Source organism: Amblyomma americanum, chromosome 1 (assembly GCF_052857255.1).
Source record: "Amblyomma americanum isolate KBUSLIRL-KWMA chromosome 1, ASM5285725v1, whole genome shotgun sequence".
NCBI lineage: Eukaryota > Metazoa > Arthropoda > Arachnida > Ixodida > Ixodidae > Amblyomma > Amblyomma americanum.
The window spans coordinates 198835223-198854684 of NC_135497.1; positions in this window are offsets into that span (position 1 = coordinate 198835223).

Consider the following 19462-nt stretch of genomic DNA (forward strand, 5'->3'; position numbering starts at 1 on the left):
CTTAATAGGTGTGCTTTGATCTTCGTCTTGTATTGCCGGCCAACACTTTGATCAAAGCGGGAGGGAGACGGGAGGAAAAAAACGCTGATACTTAATACTGCTGTGTATGAGTCCCTTCCCATGAAAAATGTTATCAATCTTTACCTCATATCAAGACTATTTCACTACCTATCATTTCCGGCCTGTCAAAACTATCCCAGTTACTGCCCTTCCTCTCGTCTGTGGCTCTTTCGCATCAATAGCTAAGCACCGCTAAAATGAGAATATAAATGTTTTGTATAGAAGCCTAAACTTTCCGAAAAGTATACTGAGCTAGTGTGTTCACTTCATCATCATCATCATTTATTGATCCCTTAAGGACCCTTCACAGAGTATAACATTAGTGGGGAGTGGGGGGCGACGCACGTAGGACAATACAAGAGCAAAGCCAAAGAGGATGAAAAAAAGAACAAATCTAGTAAAACACACACACACATATATATATATATATATATATATATATATATATATATATATATATATATATATATATATATATATATATATATATATATATATATATATATATATATATAAACATACAATGACGGCAATTAGGACAACGAATACAATCAGTAATATCAAATGAGAACACAATTAAAACAGTTAAAAAAATCAGTCGAGTAGAGAAGGGGATTTACAAACGAGTTGCTCAAGCACATCAAACTAAGGGCGAGAAAAGAAATATAGACAAATTTAATGTTCAAAGACAGACAATAACTGGTCTTTGAATTTGACAGGGTCACTTTCCATGACAGTAGAATCTGGCAATTCATTCCTTTCCTGTATTGCAATTCGTAGAAATGACTTATTAAAAGCAGGTGTTGATCCATGCAGGCGCTGTATACATAAGCTATTGAATAAGCGTCGAGACGAACGTGCTGGTGGATGAAGAAAAGATTGGCGCAGATGTGTGAAATGATAGAATATCTTGTGAAAGAGGCATAGTCGCGATATCTTGCGGCGAAAGACCAATGATGGGAGATCCAGTGATGATTTTATACTGCTGATACTGATTTTGTAGTCGTATTTTGAAGATATAAAGCTAGCGACGGGGTTCTGCACATATTCTAAAGAGTTGATGAGATAAGTCTGATGTGGACACCATATTGCGCATGCGTATTCGAGTTTGGATCGTACAAAGGTTTCATATGCCAGTTTACGGACGGCCGGGGGTGACAATGATAATGTTCTTGGAATAATGCATAGTGTTTTGGAGCACTCAGCGACCAGTTTAATTATATGCGCGGACATATTTAGATTGCTTCAGATTAGGATACCGAGGTAACGATACGTTAGTACTTGTGAAATATTGACTGAGTTTTAAGAGTACACGTGGGTGATGTTAGTGCGTTTACGCGAAACTTGTATAAACTTGCATTTTGAGATATTAGGCTTCATCAGCCACATATTGCACCAGTCATCTATTAAAATTAAGTCATCCTGAAGAGTGGTCTGGTCGGTTTGAGGTGAAATTCGGCGGTAGAGGACACAGTCATCTGTGAAGAGACGTATTGATGATGAAACGTTTTCACATGTTTATTCCACGTCACTGGAGCTTGCAGGTCGCTCTAGATTTGGCCTACGGGGCGAAAGAAGCGCCATGAAACCTTCATTGCAAGCTTAACCATAATCCTCCTCGCGTTGGCGCACAAGTTCAACAGCAGCAGCGCAACGCCGCACGAATCAGCGCCGCGCCTCGAACCTGGCCGCTGCTGCCCGATTCGGCCTTTTTTGCCTGACAAGGCCCCGCCTGCCCGCTAGAGATCAGCCTGGCGCCCTCTTTCGGCTTGCTGCGTATACAGAAAGAGTGATCGCTTGCCGAGCAGAAGCGATGACTACATTTTCTTTTTGGGCCTCCCGCTTCTCACAGGAGCGCCGCTTCCACGCATCCAATTTACTGTTAAGTATAAATAACGCTGTTGGCCCCCTACTGCTGCTTTTTCTTTTTTTTTTGTGACGGATGTGCGCCTTGCCCATTGCTAGCTTTTCATCGAGGTTTGAATGCCTAACCACAGAAACATACAAAGTAGACTGCCCATTGAAAGAAGTTTGGCGGTTTGTTAAGCAGTGGAAAAAATTGTATTTTCAGACAATAAAACACTGGAAATTTGATTTGCTATCATTAATTTCATGATTCGACACCTGCCTCTAGCATACAGTATAACTAGTATTATAAACATATAGAGAAGCGAAATAGGCTATTAAGAGTGCGAGGTTGGGTTGCTTCGTACACAAGCTGCCCCGTGTAACCTGTAGGTTTCAACGATGGCACGCCTTGCGAGAATTACACTGAACGAGTGTGGCTGGCAGCTTCATCTCTCAAGCCGTTGTTTTTTTATCTCAAACTGTCCTGAGTAGTTAGGAAAGGCGCTTTAGGGTAAGAACTTTCGCACTGCTGGAGGTGGTGCAAAATATTGAGCGACTGTATCCAGAACGTCAACAAGAACTGCGCATCGTACAATTCCTGAACAAACAGCCCTATTCTGTGCGTGGTGGCCACGGCCTTAAGGAAATGCGCACAAATGTGAAGAGGAACATAAGACTACGGCCGGTCGCGAGCGCTGGTGGTTGCCGCGCCATCCCCAACATGTAAGCAGCCAGAGCCAGAGTGCGGTGAGCCGCGAAGCGCGGGATGTTCAGAACATGCGCTCCGATAGAACAACTTCCGCTTTTCTTAAGGGGTACCACGGCAGACACATGGTGTCGCCTGCCAAGGTCCGAAACAGCAAATTTCTGCCTCCTTTATAGTTATACACCGCACTCTCGGTGCGATCTGAGTAAAGCGGCTAATTTTAGAACTTTAGTCTTCTGTATAATACATGATTTGCTACTACATTAAGACTGAAGCTATGAGCCAAAGACCGAGGAAGTCTTGCATCAAGCTCTGCATTATCCAATAAAGTTTCCTTCTTCTTCTGACAGACCGAATCAGGCGATCCCTTGGTCTAACCTTTCCTCTCATCCGCAGTCTAGCCAACGAAACTTTCGTTTGCCCCAAACTTGAAAATTCTTCAAACCGAACTGATCAGCACTCTAAAAGGTTTCTAAAATGACGCTGTCTGCTTTATTTCGTATAGCCGTGACTGTTGCTGTAAAATTATAAGCATTATCTGATCTACTGACATCCAGTGACAGGCAGGTGGACAGAAAATCGCTCATTTGTGCATGCTCAATAAAATAACTTATTGTTTTCCTGCTCTTCACAAGCGCCGTCTAATCGCCCTGTTCAGAATATCCCGTCGCCTCGGAAATACCAGGAGCATTTAAAGATTACTTGGCTCTAGTAGCGAGTCCAAGAAATCAATTTTTCCCGATTAGAATTGAGGAATCGATTGAACTACCTAGCAGCATAGCCCCACAGATTGATCATTCTATATTCCCGCAATGACTAGTAGCTTTGTGAGCTAAACGAGGGTTAATTTTGCCGTTCCTTTCTTTTTATTCTTGTAGGGCTCTGTGCTTCGGCTGATTCAAGGGCGTATACACTTCTTCGCTCCTTTTAGTTTTGGTACCTGTCAGATTAAAACAGCCTTAAGGTTTGGAACCTTTTCAGATATTGTTCTATGCTGGCCTCCTTATATAATTCACTACTTGATGTCATTATGGCTCAGTATAGGATGCTGCGGCTGCTGATCATTGCGTACCCTACTTTTAGAGCGCAAAAAAAAACGATGTTCAGGCTGAAGCTTTATGATAATATTTCTTCCTTTTGAAAGCTGCATGGTATCGATAATCAACGGCTTAAACAGTGGCGTTTTGCTAAAGCTGCCGGCTCTTGATGACCTGAAGCTTTATCTTCTGCTAATCCCAGCGTATTTGACGACACACCGATTGCACTAAACTGCGCCTCATTTTCCTAGTCTGCGTCCGATAATAATGCTTCAGTTTAATTTCCGGAACATGCAAATATTTTTGTTAACGAGGCGTCTCATGCTGTGTAGCACACCCTGACCTGCAACTAGCTTAACCGAAAATTCAGTGACAGCGCCTGAGACGCAATATTCCCACACTGGCAAAAGCAGACATGAAGACGTGCAGGCCGATTTTGTGGATTTGTTGATGCTATATTTATGGTCTTCGAGCTATCAATAAAATGATGCCATTCCACTGAGTCTGTCATAAATTTTTTAGAGCCATTAAGTCGATAGGCGCCGAGCTCGTTTTGATTAAATAGGCATAGAAGGCGCCACGTGACATTGTTGTCGCCCACTAGACAGCCTCCTCACCATCAATATGACGGAAGTGTATAACCACGCCTTGAGAGCTTTTAGAGAGTGATATTTATCGTTCCAATTTTGCTTCCCTTTAACCGTAATGACCTCCTCCCCGCCTGCTGCTGCCTTTTAATCACTAGTCGCGCAGCCAGAGCGCTTCGTGCCGACACTGCAGACAATAGTTATTGTTAGCCGTCGGCGGGAAAGTTACTCGAGCTCAACCTGTGAGTGCAAGCAAATCAGTTCGCGGGCGACATATTTTGCTTGTTTGCATTTTAATTTTCTTTCTATTCAGATTCGTTAGAAGTTGAGTTGGCAACAGTACTTTCCGGTGAGGAGAAATGCACAACCAGGTAATATGCGTTTTCTGGCTCTAAGAAACACACATATCAAGTGTTTCAGGGAAGCTGAGCACTAATTTATAAAAATAGGGTTTCTGAGTGCGATTACCCTCGGCACTGTAGCTCGACAAAATTTGGCTATTTTTACTAGTTGCGTGCACTGGAGGGGTTGCTTTGATTGCATGATTTTCGGAGGCGCATGTATTTCTGGCACGATGTAGCCAAACTTAGTTGAGCCGTAGCGGCGAGAGTAATCTGATTTTCGAAATACTAAAAACTGGTAAGGCTAATGCTAACTGCCGGCTACAAATTTATAATTGCAGTTTGGTACCTATCTATATTCGTTAAAAAGTTACCTCTTACTATTTAGTTAATCACTTTACTAGTTGACATGTTTCGCCTGTTTTTCGACGGCTGCTAACACTGACATTACTATGCCGGAGAAAAAATTCTCGTTACCTCAACAACGCTGTTTTTAAACATTAGTGCACAGCTTCCCTGAAACACCTGGCGTATGCCCACACACGCATGTGCAGAAAGAACCCTATCATTATAATTTTCGCAGTTTATTATGCACTTTTTAAACTTTCGCTACTTAGTTTATACATACCTAGTTTTCGAATTGTGATACACTTCTACATAAAGTACGCATTGCTTTGAAAAGAAAGGTCCTCCGACTTAGCAACCTTCCTGCTCGTTTTAAGAAGCAATGAATTAGGTTAGGTTCGATTACTTCCGATTAGACGTTAGAAAACAATTCTAGTTTCAACCTGTCATATTTGTTTCAAAAAGTTATGCCGGAAGCTCGCCTGTACTTCTCAACCGCTCTTAATGAGAAACAAGAAAAAAATTCCGTGATATTATTTAAGTATGCCAGGCAAGCTCGCTTGTTTATTTTAGATAAATGTTTACGATTAGTCTATGCATAACGTACAGGAAATAACGTGCATTTTGCAACCATCAGTAAATTTCAAGAACCAGAAATGAAAGCTGGGGTACGCTTAAGTTTCGCCCTTACGAGTGAAACGCGACATCATTATCGGGCCCCGTTCGTATCGCCTACTTAGTTGCTGAATTCCTAATCAGCATACTCAGATCTAATAACTTATGCATCACTACATGTATCTAAGGCAATTCGCTAAGTCAAACACCACTAGGCATTCACTTCGTCCTCCTTTAGTCAGCTAGAACCAACGAGCTTTCGTGGCCTGTGTCACTTTATCTCGAAATCAGTTGGCTGTAAGCCAGATAACTTTTCCGATTCGTCCAATATTTATTTTGTTTCGTGAAAAAAGGCAACAAAGAAAGAAAAAGATCTCGTGGCCTATGGTTATTGTACTTGCCTCGCAATCCTTATTAACTCTTTGCTTCCATCGGAATTTTCAGCTCACGGCCATCGACGCCTACGACGACGACACTGAGTTTTGTGCGACTCGGCACCCTTAAAGCTTTCGCGTTAAAACTCGGTGACAGGGACAGATGCAAGTGCGGACGTAGATCGTTGAGTCCCAGAATGGGGATAGCTCTCGACCATGCCGAATTTAAATGCGGCGGCGAACATTCGAGATAAAGCACCTCAAACGGCGACAGTCATCTCGAACATTTTAGAAACTGCTGCACGTGGTCACGGTTGTTTCAGAGGATTTTTCTTGAGTCTCGCGTACCCAACAAAATGATAACGTCACGAGTGCTGGCGGCGATATGCAGGAAGCTAGGAAAACAAAGAAAACAATGATCCGCAGCAATACCCAGTGTACCAGTACAACGAAAAAAAAATGTAGTAGTACAGTATAAAACAGTTTATAGTATTTTACATCACTTCTGCGGTTTTTTTTTTCAGATCCCTTCAAATTGTTTTATATAGGTCACCCTCTTTGCAGATATAAAGTCCAGTGCACTGAGCCAAATAATAACTTCCCGCGTGATTTCTGCTCGCTATGGGCTATATGTACAGAGCAGCAGGTAACAAATGTAGAGCAGCTGCGCGGGCTTCGGACGTTGTCGCTTAGAACGAGAGCCATGTGTGGTGCCGCCTCTAGGAGCAAATTAAGTGCTGCAAGTTGGATCGAAATTGCAAAGTTTGTAATTTTTGTGCATGCTGGCTTACAAACTATAGCAGTGGAAATAATTTTTGTGTCATAAATAAATAAATAAATAAATAAATAAATAAATAAATAAATAAATAAATAAATAAATAAATAAATAAATAAATAAATAAATAAATAAATAAATAAATAAATAAATAAATAAATAAATAAATAAATAAATTTTCACCATTAGGCCAAGAGCAATTAAAACAGCAGGCAACGAGGGACAGTGTACAGCAAGGAGACACGAACCGAGGCTGTGTGCTGTCCCTAGTTGGCTGCTGTTTTAATTGCAATATGAGCCAACTAACAGGCCAAGAGGGCCGTAAAGGCTGAGTTTGAAGTTGCTATTCAGACGAGGAAGGAGTGCGTACAAGACAAGAAATGCTGATTTTTGTTGAACACAAACACAGGCCGAAGGCAGGGTTCAGTTTCGAAAGAATAAAGAACCAGTAAGAAGTGAGTTCAAAGCGAAATACTTTCTGACCTTGTCTGTCACATGCTTGCAAGTTTGTAACCCATTGCAGTTGAAGATATATGTATGTCATTCAACTGCAGGCGATTTCTGTAAGTGGTGCGTCCGAAGCAGATTGAGTGTTTTGGTTATCAGTTTTTGAATTGTAAGATATAATTTTTCAACTTTTCACGCACGTTCAAAACGCAGTACAAAAAAAAATAATAGGAGGCCCAGCGTGCGAGGATACTCACACCGTTTGAAATGGACACCTCAGTCCTGCGGGCCAGCCAATATACCACTACTGTTAAAGCGAAAACTTCAGATGGGTACCCCGGGAATAGCGAATAACCGTATTTCACCGTTACAGCGTCCGCTCTCTTTCATGCAGCAAGTTCGCAGCTCGAAAATTCAAGAACAAAGCAAAATATCCCATTTTCGTTGGACGTGAGAGCTAACGCCGCTCCTGAACTGGTCGTCCGGGATTAACAAGAGGCGCAGACACAAAGGCCGATTCGTAGCGTCACGCATCCTCAGTGATCAGACGAAAATCTGCGTTATCACGTTTTCGAGGGGCAGTATCAAGCAGACCCCGGCACCCCAGAGACCGCCGAAGAGCGTCACGTCCTCTTATCCCCATATCATTGGCTTTCCATGGCAGCGCAGTTCTTTACGCTTCCGTTGACGTGCAAAGGTCGACCTTCCTACAGCACGTTGTGGTTGCTTGTTCAGCAAAACTAAGCAGCGCTGTGGTGGCTCTATCGTGTAATATTAACGGGCCATTCTGGTCAGGAAGTAACTCCAGCACGAGTGTCTTCCTTCAAATTAGTTTTCCAGACTAAAAATCAACTCGGCCCATGGCAGACACTGTTCAGTGTACGAAAGCCAAGTGGGTCGTGCAGCGTCTGGAACACCTGTCACATAGGATAATGAATACGCGCTTCCATTTCTTTCGGCTCCCTTCTCTCTGCTCGCTGCAGGGACAGTGTACCAATTGGAGATAGTCATTGCCTTGTAAACGACAACGATAAGTTAAAATGTAGCCGTTAAAAGCATCCCTGCAACCCTGCAAGTGAGCTAGCTGGCAGCCGACTTACCGTACTGCTTACTATAGATTACGCTATGCACTTCTGCGCGCTCACCCTTATATACTTGGACGCCCCTCAGTGGACGAGTCAATGACTATTTTGGACTCGTGGGTTTCTTTGGCGAGTCCAGACACCTTAGCAGCGAACGAGCGTTTCAAATCCCTCGGAGGTAGATTCGTGCCCATTTAGAAGCCCCCAAACTGAGAGTTACGAACAGGAAAAGATGAGCCACTGTGCAGATGCCAAGCGCTGAGATGAGTATGAGCTAGGAGCCGTTGTCAGAGCAAGGCAGTTGACAGGTGCAAAACATGGTATGCTCCTTGAGGGCTTTTCTTGCGCGGCGCGAGGCTTAGGGAAAACAGCAAGTTGGAGAGTTGGTAACGGATAATGCTTTGGAGTAGCAAGCGCAGACAGCCAAGAACGAGGAAGCGAAAAGGTTAAGTAGAGCGCTGATCGTTCAGTCCCTGAAATAACACACTAGTTTAGATTAAGGTGGAACAGCGGAGTTCGTTAATGGTGCCGCGCGTCGGCATTTCCTTTATTGCACAGCCAATACAAAGTGAAACTTCCAGGCTACTTTGTCACGTAAAAATATTTTCGACGTTTTCTGTTCTTCGCCTCAACGAAACACTCATGTGAGCGCAAAAAATTCAGCATGCGAAATATCTAGTAGGCTTCTCTTCATCCTCTAACAGCCGCACAGACGTCGAATTTCGAACTTCATTTCGCCAGCAGCGGCTGTGCTTGCTTTTAAGACTACGTTGGAAAACGCATACCGTCTCCCAATCATAATCATTCGTTACAGTTGGCAGCGAACATTCCGTCATATTGTTCCTACGTCAATAAAAGCGAACCTTTTTCGTAATGCCCATTGTCTTGAGGCGGAATATTAAGAATTCGTCGCTGTGTTCTTGGCTAGTAAAAAAAAAGAAAGCTTTAAAAGACCATAAGGGGAAAAAATGTAACTTATAGGCTCACAGAAATCGTTATATGAATCGTAGCAGAGTTTAGTTTCAACCTCCAAAAAATTGAATGCGGGACGCAGAATTTTGCTAACGTAATACTAAGTGTTCTTAGCTGTGATGGCCGGCCATCGTACTCCTGGGAAGGTTTTGTCGGGATGTTAATTTTTACATTCTCTGCATTTTAAGAGGGGTAAGACTGCTAAGCATACGGGCTTTCTGCTGCTGCGGAAAAAATTCACAAAGGTACTTACGCGAGAGCGTTTCGTTTCACTACTCATATGAACTCCCCAAACTAAACCAGCTCGGCGCAGTCTCTGGATCTCGCAAGAGTTTTTGTTATATTGAGACCGCGCTGTCGAAAGACAGTTTAGCTTGAGGCGGTTTTAGTTTGGTGCGGCTTTTTTTCTGCCCGTCAAATATATTACATCAATAAAGTTCGGCCGGTAAATCCATCTGGGCCAGGGTGCCATCTGTTTAATCTTTAGCTGACTTCGGGCTATCGGTCGCCAAAAAGTCAGTGGTTAGCAAAGTGTAATAAGCATGTTTTTAATAAGCAAGCGGGTGTCTGCATATGTTCATTTCCAATATTGAACCAGTAACCACCGAAATAGTTAGGATTACTTAATATTACTATTCAGAACAAAATAAATCAACGCTCGCGAAGAAATTGTCTTCTTGCACTCGGCACATTAGACACAAACCTGGAAGATGATTGATAGGGAATAACGGCGTGTTGAGCGAGTCGGTGGAAGATGAAATGAACGGCGGCGCAACGACAACGGCACATGTAACTGACCACATATTGCGCACACTACCAACTGTTTAGCGTTCGGTGCACTGAATAATGGGTGTTGCTTGCCCCGGTGGATTCTGGTGTTATTTGTTTTCCGCTGCGTTTTGTTTTGTTTTTAGTTTTTTTCGGATTCTCACTGCTTTTGCTTCGAACGGTTGACAGCTGCTTTTGGTAAGATACCTTTTTTTTCCCTCTCTTTGGTTTCGAAAACCATTTATCAGAAGCTAGTACTTAACGCTCAAGGGATAACAAGGATTCTGTGATTGCATGTGTGCTGTCTTCTTTTAAGCTGATTTACCGTCAGTGGCTGGGTTCGGAGCAATAATGCGCTGTGTCCCGTGCTTGAGCTTGGTATTATATATATCCCTCCTTTCCGTCTAATAAACAGTTGGTAGTGTGCTCATATGTGGTCCTTTTTCTTGTGTCGTTGTCGTTGCTCCAGCGTTCTTTTCATTCATACCGGTTTTGTAAAACGACTTTTCTTCTGTGCAGATGACGTTGCTTTAGACACGAGTTATCTGTAGAGTCAATTTTTCACGACCACTCATCCTCTACCGCTTTTTAACCGTTTCGTTAGACCATTTGGTAATGTTAGAGCACAGTTTGGGCGATCAGTTCCCAAATTTTTCTATTCGTTTCTCTTTCTTATTCCTTACTTTATTCACCGAATACACGTCGACAGTCAACAGTGCGCAGTACTAGGTATTACCGTCTCAAAAACTCTGTGCTACCCTATCAACCTGGTTTTATTCCTATTTCGATATTGGGATATGGGTTGCTATAACAGGTTTTCAGAAAATGGATTTATGTCTTTAAGGTACTTTAAAGTCCCAAAGTGACTCCGGCTATGAGGGATGCCGTAGTGGAGGGCTCCGGTAATTTCGATAAACTGGGGTTCTTTAACGAGCACTGACATCGCACAGTACACGGGCCTCAAGCATTTCGCCTCCATCGAAATTGGACCGACGCGGCTGCGATCGAACCCGCGTCTTTCGGGTCAGTAGCCGAGCGCCATAACCACTGAGCTACCGCGGCGGCTTTTTTCAATAATTAATGCAGTCATTGGGCAGCGTCTTCTATACCAATAAAGAAATTATTGCGCTGCATAACAACAAGGCTATCATTTTTGTAACTGATATGACCACCAATTTGGCGTGTATGGTAGTTAGATGAGTGAAGTAGCTTTTCTAGAAAAGCATCACATGTAATCATTGTAATCACCGAGAATCGTTGAATCGACGGTCACTAAGAACCGAGGCTTGAGCAGTAAAAGTTAAATTGCACATTAGGTTCCTTTGCAACACGACATTATTCTATCACTTATGCCAAAAAATAGCAATGAGCATGTAGGCGTGGCGCTCGCAGAGCGTAACTTGACGCACGTCATTCTTCAGGAAACTGCCGTTGTGTTTGAATGCAGATACCTCCGCTAACCCTAAGGCCTTTACCAACAGTAAAAGCTTCAGTCACCTTGATGCTTGCGTCTACCAGGGAAAAGGGTGCCATAAAAACTTGGCTATCTTTCAATTCTTCAATGTTGCCTCGACGTGCAAGTGGTTGGCAGAACTTCAGTGGCGGCTTAATGGGGCAGCAGGTACAACGCATGAGCATGGGAATGGTTCGCATACCAGCGCCGCCGCTAACCACCCGGTTCTGCTGCCTACCCTCATCGGCTGTGCGTGGCAGTTTCAGTTCCTGAATATAGTTCGAAGCGAAGTGCATGCACAAAAAGAAAAGGCAGCAGCGCTGTCGGAGCACAAGAAAAAGAACGGTTTTCAATTTCAAGTGCACTGTTTAGTTTGGTCGACCCTTATATGTTCCGTTAAATGGATGATAAATCATATTTGCTTCTGCTTGTTTTTTTTTAATACATGTCCTGGTTTTAAAGGTAAACACGGATATCATACATTAGAATAACGTGCGGGGCACATAATTTCTGCTTGCGTCTTCATATTTTTTTTCTAACAGTATTAAAAAGGCTGGGAAAAGATGGGGCAGACTTCAAGGCCAGCTGTCCTTTCTGTCTCTGTGCGCGCTCGCCGGTTTTGTACTTATTTTTCAAACGTCAGAAGGGCAGTGAAATTATTATACTATTGCACTGAAAGTGCCGCACGAATAATCTACATATTTGGTGAAATGTTCTATTCTGTACTGCTTTCAGCAGAAAAAAAAAACGATTGAGGACTTGGATTTGCAAATATGCAGAGAATAGACGTGGCACAGGCCAAAAAAATAAAGTTTCTCTCTCTCTCTCTCTCTCTCGGCCGTGTATTGAGGTAGTCACTGCCTTCCTGAACTTCCATCAAGTGAGTAGCGCACAATAAAAGGGTACAAAAAAAAGGAAGACGCGTAAACGCTACTTTATCTTTCTTGTGCTCCTGTAATTCCATAGCGCTCGCTTCACCGCGAATAGACACCAGCTGTTGCTCGGCAGAGGGGCCTTGTTTGCGCTTCAGTGCTTGCATATGCCATAAATGGAATGAATTATCTGGCCTTTCGTGTGAAGTATGTTCGACTGACTGGCAAACAGTAACAGAATAATTTTGCAATGCGTTCATCTCTAAATTAATGCACATCTTCACCTGTGAAACGAAGAATGGCATATGGCTTGTCTTCTTTCGACTTTCGACCGCTTAAATAAAGTGCCGCCTTTGCAGGAGCTGGGCATTAGCGGAAGCGATAAAAGAAGGCGTATAATTTACCGTTTCTTCCATTCTCTGCAGCGCAATGAAAGAATGCCGAGCGGGCGCTCAAAGGCGGTTCAGATTTATTTCATTCATTGCTCTTTCAGCCGAAATGCGGTTGGCTGCCGTGCGGCATCATTTTTGCCAAAATTTGCATTGTAACATATCTTGTGACACTGTGAGAAAGTGACATCCAGAAGCACTCGCGACGGATATAAGAATGCATATACACTTTGGTTTCCTTCGCATGAATAACAGCACTATTTCGCATGCGCAGTCTCACCGACCTACGTACTACGCTGCATTATATTTCATTTTGCAGTCCTGTGAACGGGGCTACAAGTGAACAGAACGAAAATCAGTTGTATTAGATTGTTGGTACTGTTTCAGCACGGAAGCGCAAATAATGGTATACCTTCATGGGAAAGAATGAAAACCAGCGGGAAGAGACTGGGCGGACCGTTTAAACTTGAAACTGAAAGAGCCTAGATAAACACAACTGGTCGGATGAAGAGATTTCAATTTTGCCGCATTTTCAGCTCTTTGCCTTCCTCAAAAGCAAAAAAACAAAAACAAAAAGTGCTGACTGTCGCGCTTAAAGAACGTAGCTAGAAACAGGAAGCTGCCGTTCATTGTGAGCATTTCAATAGCGATTAATCCTGTCCGGGGGGTCTAACATATCGAACAGCAGCTGACACTGAACAATGTGATTTGTCTTTTTGCACTCCGCGTTGTTCGCAATCAAATTTTCTCTCCAAGAAGCTTTGCTTTAGTGTGCTTTATATGCATAATTATGAAATGTAACTTGACAGGAAGTTTAAAATAAAAGATAAGCCCATAAACTGCGGCCCCGGTCTTCATCTGGGTATTCATTGATTACGCATGCTGTCCGTAAATCTAAAGTGTACTCAAAGACGTTACAACCTTCAAAGCTTGTGAATGAATTTTGTGTGCATGTCCTTGTGGTTTACTATCATTAGCGTAGTAGTACGTTGGAATACGAAGGTCTGCGTCGATGAGAAACACAATAAATTACCCTACTGTGGCAATGTGCCACGTCTTTACTCCGCATATTTGGAAGTTCAAGTCTTCAATCAAGTGTTTTTTTTTTGCTTCTGGAGAACAGTTCAGGAAGTCAAAAGCGGAAATGAAGCATGAAATTACAATACATGAAAAATTGCTTTAGATGGACGAGGCTGAGGCTACTAAAACTGCGAAAAGAATGCCGTTGATAGGAGCACTGAAGCCTAAAATATTAAATAACGATGATCATGACACTCATTTGATGACTGCGGTGATTAAACACGCTCAAGTTTCTGCGGCGTGCGGATTAGGGACAGGAATGGCAATAAGCTGGACAGTGATCACTACAGAATTGGCTGAAGCGTCAAGAAAGAATCAGTTGAAAGTATGAAATGAGTATTACTTTTTTTTCTCCAGCACCAGCGCAAGCTGTATTTGAGTTCACGCAGGTTCATGCTTCAAAATAATTCACAAATTTGTTGCTGCTAATTGCCGTCAGTGTTGTTCGCAACTGCTCTGCAGCCCGCACACGCACCTCACGCATATCCATTGCCGCACATCTGTTGTCAAGGCGCCTGAACCCTTGCACGGACTCTTCCGTGCACCCCTTTCGCGACACGTCTTTTTTCGTTTAGACCTCTCATCCATTCTCCTGCGATCTCGCAGAAGACGCGGAAACCTCTAATGTGCGACGGAGTGCGCCTATGCTTTTGTTTATGATTACACTATTTCCTCAGTGGAGCGTAGTCCGTGGCCGAAAGTATGCATGAAATAGGCAGAATTTAAGAGCTGAGATCGCCATGCATTGTGCACATCGTTTAGGCAACAAACTTAATAGCCTACGTTCCCCCTTCCTTCGCCCTTCAAGATGCGCTGTGCGCTCATCCTGCGCACAGACTCTTAAATTCTTGACGTAGGAGGACATTTAGTGCAGAACATATTTATGTCACCTTCAGCGACCTTTCCTATAACAGATTCCTTGCCTAGGAGCAAACTAAGCTTGCTCCATCAAGAAAAGTCCAAGATCACATCTTGGACCGTTCACGACATACTGGGATATAAGCTGCAGACACTGGACTGGGCATTAATAAAAGAATTTCCATCTCTCTTGCCATCGCTGCACACCTTCAACACTGCATTTGAAGCTTGGATTTGGAGACAACTTTCCAAATCCTAATAACCGCCGCAAATTAAGACCTCTTCTTTTTCAAAGCCCACCAGTCTGAATATGCCGAGCTATACGGCCCCGTCACGGTATCCTTTTCATGACCAACCTTGCAAAAAATTCTCCGGACTATCTGCTAATACATTTATTTGGGCTAGTTGACCGGTCTACAACTTCTGTATGGTAATTAGCGCAAGAAGCCAAAGAGCATGTGGTCAAGACATGTTCTGTGTACGGTCCATTAGCGCTCGTCCTGTCTACTTCTTTGTCTGTGTCTCTGTTATATGCGCTAGTCTTTTAATTCATGATGAAACACCAACTAGCCCAGCTTTCCGCCTTGAGTCCATTTCCCTTCTACCTGTTTTGTACCGCAGCGGTGGCCAAGTGGTTGAGCATCCGCCTCGCATGCGGGAGGTGCAGGGTTCGATCCCCAGTGCCGCCGCGTACCCACCGGTAATACAATGGGTACAAGCTTTCCCCTGGTCTGGTGCTCGGCTTATTTAGGATGAAATGCTTGGAAAACGGGTCTTTCAACCCACCTTGAGAAAAGGAAAAATACCTTGTGTCATGGCGCTCTTTGGCCTTAGATGCCTTTGCGCCATAAGAATCCATAATCATCATCATCAACCTTCTACCTGTTTCTCTTCGCTAATTAACATGCTTCATGTGTCAGCTCAGTAATTTTTAAAATATTTTTTTCTAGTAAAGGTGCAAATTAATTAGCGGTCAGGTGTATTGAAAATTGCGAGCGAGACGAGATGGCAAATGAAAATTCTCATGCAGGCAGTGTGCTTTCGTAAGTTCTTGCTCTCTTGTTTTGCCTTAGAAGGCTTTCCTGGCACACCCAATGCAAGGCATTGAACTTCGGCCTTCCGAGCAACGTTAAAGGCTGAAGATACGCTTTTCCGAGAAAGGCAATGACCCAGTTTCTTTCTTCACCAGATGGTTGCCCATATTGGTCTGGCCTTTACGACTAACCGGGAAAAAAGCACCCCGAGGACACTACCAGGAAACAATCATCCCGCGACCGAGTGCCCCCCACTTGACGTATCCTTGTACGACTCAAGTGGATCGTGTTTCGGACTGCCAATAAACAATGCTACGCAGTGATATGAGCGCAAAGAGCGCCTCTATAAAACTGCGCTGGAGGTGAACGCCACGGCGAAGCATAAGCGCATTACCTTGCCTAGCACACAGTACACGCTCGCTACTTTTAATCGTTATGCGTGACATGAAATCGATTGCACTTGCATTTTATTGCTAGGTTGTATAGCATTTGCTCGGTCAAAACACCACCCTTCGTGGAGATTGCCCGTGAGTCCGGCGTCCGCAACCACGGCTAGGAGAAAACTTCGAGAAGGGCGGGTTGTTCGGAAGCGGCCATCAATCTCTTCGCAGTCACTTCTGAAACAATTCTGCACAAAATGCCGAGTATCGTGAAAAAATCGAGAAAACACTTGCATAATATTCAAGAGTTTGCGGAGGTAAAGAGGGAACGAAAGAAGGGCAGTGTTTCAGCGTATCCGCAGGTGCCGGTTAATTGCTGTGGCTGTGTGAACAAAGATGAATCTTTGAAGTGCAACATCACGCTATTCACGTTCCTACTATAGCGGCATAGGGACGAGACTGTGGAAAAAGGAATTCAAGAGGCAGATCACAGACCACTGGCTCAGCTTCGCGCGTAAAGGCCGAGTACGGCTCTCCCTGCCGCATAAGGCAACACCGTTGGAATAGTATTTAAGACATCGTTTGCATGTCCAAGGACTCTACCAGGTTTCGGCTTTTGTGCTGAACATTAATTTGCCCTTTGTCTATAATGCATTCCTGGGGTTACTCCTCGCAACTGTCACATGAGGCGTCCACGCGCTACAATCAGATGACTGGTTCTGAATTGGCACAGATTTGGCAAATACATTATTCATTTTCAAAAGGATTTACAAATTAATATTCTAATTATCCATTCCCCGCCTCCCGAATGTACGCGAGTGAAGCAATTTGAGCGAGATGTACGCATATTTCGGATAACACAGCCGAGGTACTTTCGACCGATGAGTTCGCTCATAACAGAGATCGACTAGAGCAGCTCGGAAATACTCACGGGTTTAGAAGAAGAAAGACGAACACTTGTAAGGCTTCTCGTATTACGCCATTTTACCTCCTGATTTATTCCTGGGGAACTCGTATTATCTTCGTGGCGTTCAAAAAGTTTGTAGGGGCGTGCGAACAGCAGTTTTTCAACACCTTACCCAACATGAATAGTGAAGCTTTACAACCGAATCGATTACGAATAGTGTAGCCAAAAATAGAATCGAACACAAACCGAATAGTGATAGAGCGAATCGAATATGAAATGAGTATGCGAATTGCTCAAAAAAAAATGATCAATCACATAAAAAGCTAATCCCTAGCGGCTGCGCTACGCTACGACACTGTAAGTTATGGTGCTATAGCAGTAGCCGTCAAAAGGCACAACACTGATCTTCACTAGGGCTACCCTATAAGAAGGCAGTACATTAACTCTATTATCTTTATGTCACACGTGTAAAAAACTTACCTTTTTCTGCTGGTGACGACAGAGAATAAACTATAACGCAACATCTCAGTAAGTGTGCGGGGTTAGAGCTGCGTATGATTCATGGTTTTCAGATCGGGTATCAAAGCAGAGTTTGCTAAACCTGACTGAGCCCTGCCGCATTGTCCAGTCTTGAAGGCAACGTATGAGGGTTATGAACGCCACCACATGAATGGAATGTGAAATGGCACTGAGAACATTCCACGCTGCCGTCGAAGAAAAGATGGCCTACTTTAGTCGATCTTCCACTAAAGTAGGCCTATTCGAAAACTATTCAATAGCATGATAACATAATCGATCCGTTTGGAATAATTTTGAAAATACACTATTTGGTTCGTTCAAAGAATTTATTAGGAAGATATTGGATTCGGTATTCAGAAATTTCGAACATTTGCATTTGCCTAATACGTTTCCTTGTTGAGTTGAAAGGTAGTATACTGCATTGTACGTGCTCTAACCTTTAGATGCCCAAGCAAATTCATCACCGTCAACAGTCAGGAATGATTAGACTTTTTGGTCTAAGAATGTTACCTTGTTTAAATTTAGTAACGAGCACTGCGGAAAGTTTTTGCCCTAAAAAAGAATAAAAATGTTCCCTGATCTTTTTTGGATCTCTACTTCGCCGCCGCGTATTTAGAAGTGACGTCGGCGGAGAAAAGTCCAAGTCAAATTTTTACTTTCGACGAGAATCTGCGAGTAGCGTACCACAGCCAAACGTGGCTCTCAGCCAAACTATGAAAAGGACATTTTTCAGCAGGCTGGCACCTGCTGGCGACAAGCGAAAGCGAAGCGCGCTGTGCGGGCCCACACATGGCCTCTAGCTCGAATCGAGATGTCAAGGAGTAACAGCAATATAAGAAAATACGAGAAAATGATCTAGGGAGGGGGCGTTTAATGAATAAAAAGAAATAAATTGGTTGCTTGAGTAGAGGGGCGTCATGAGAAAAACCGAAAAAAAAAATGGATGAAGAAAGAGAATGCAGAAGAGAGAGGAGGAGTACTCTTGAGTGCTGAATTTGAAATTTTCAGGACAAAACGAGCGTGCCGCCACTGGTGCTTTGGTCGCGTTTTGGTTCAAGTGATGTACGGGTTTAAACGGCATTAAAGTTTATGCTGACGAGATGAAAATGAATCGACGCTTTCGTCCCTATACGCGCGTTTAGAGAAAAAAAATATGCAAAGTGAAGCGGTAGGCCATTTATATTCCGAATATTCCCGAGCGCCGTTCATGTTCAATGGCTGAAAATTTTGAATCGTGGTGTTCAGCGATGCTTCAGCGCCTCTCCCCCCCCCCCCCCCCCCCCCCCCCGCCCCTGCCATTCCCTTGTCGAGTTGCATGTTGCAAGGTCACCGGACGACGCACTTCCTTCATCGTAAGCCGGTGATTGTTCTACCGAAGGTTTACTGCTGACTAACACCCCTGCAGTGTGGCTCAAGATACGAGAAGGCCATTTGATTACCATTCCTTTGATGGCCATTCACTCGTGCTCACCAAAGACAAAACAGCTGGTGCACGTCCGCGCAATTTCGTTCTTAGCTGCTTGTCAACAATTAGTAGTCCGCAAAGGGTCACGGAAGACAATTCGTGTGTGTGAAGAAAGCAATCTGTGATGAAATATTTACTTTGCCTCTAAATGATATTAATAATGGAGCGAACAAGTGGGCTGATGAAAGAAGAGGAGGAGGTTGTAGAGACGGTATACAGACAGCAGCTTGCTCTCTCCACGACAGGTGGCGCCACTCGAACAGCTGCCATTCCTGGCCTTCGGAGCTGTAGTTAATGGCATCGGTGCGCAGTGAGAACCACTGCTGCGCAGCTTGTGTACGAATGTTAAGTGACTCTTGAACCTAGCTGTGGTGCGTATGTTATGCGTATTGTTAAATTAATATGTCGAGCTAATGTCCCTGTGATTTAGTAGAGGAAAAATAGACTCCCTTATCACATACGGGGCACTTCGCGACACAGCTTCCGTTTTTCGAGGAGCTGTCTCGCGGGTTCATGCTGCTTTCTGGGAGAACAGAACGCTAATGTGT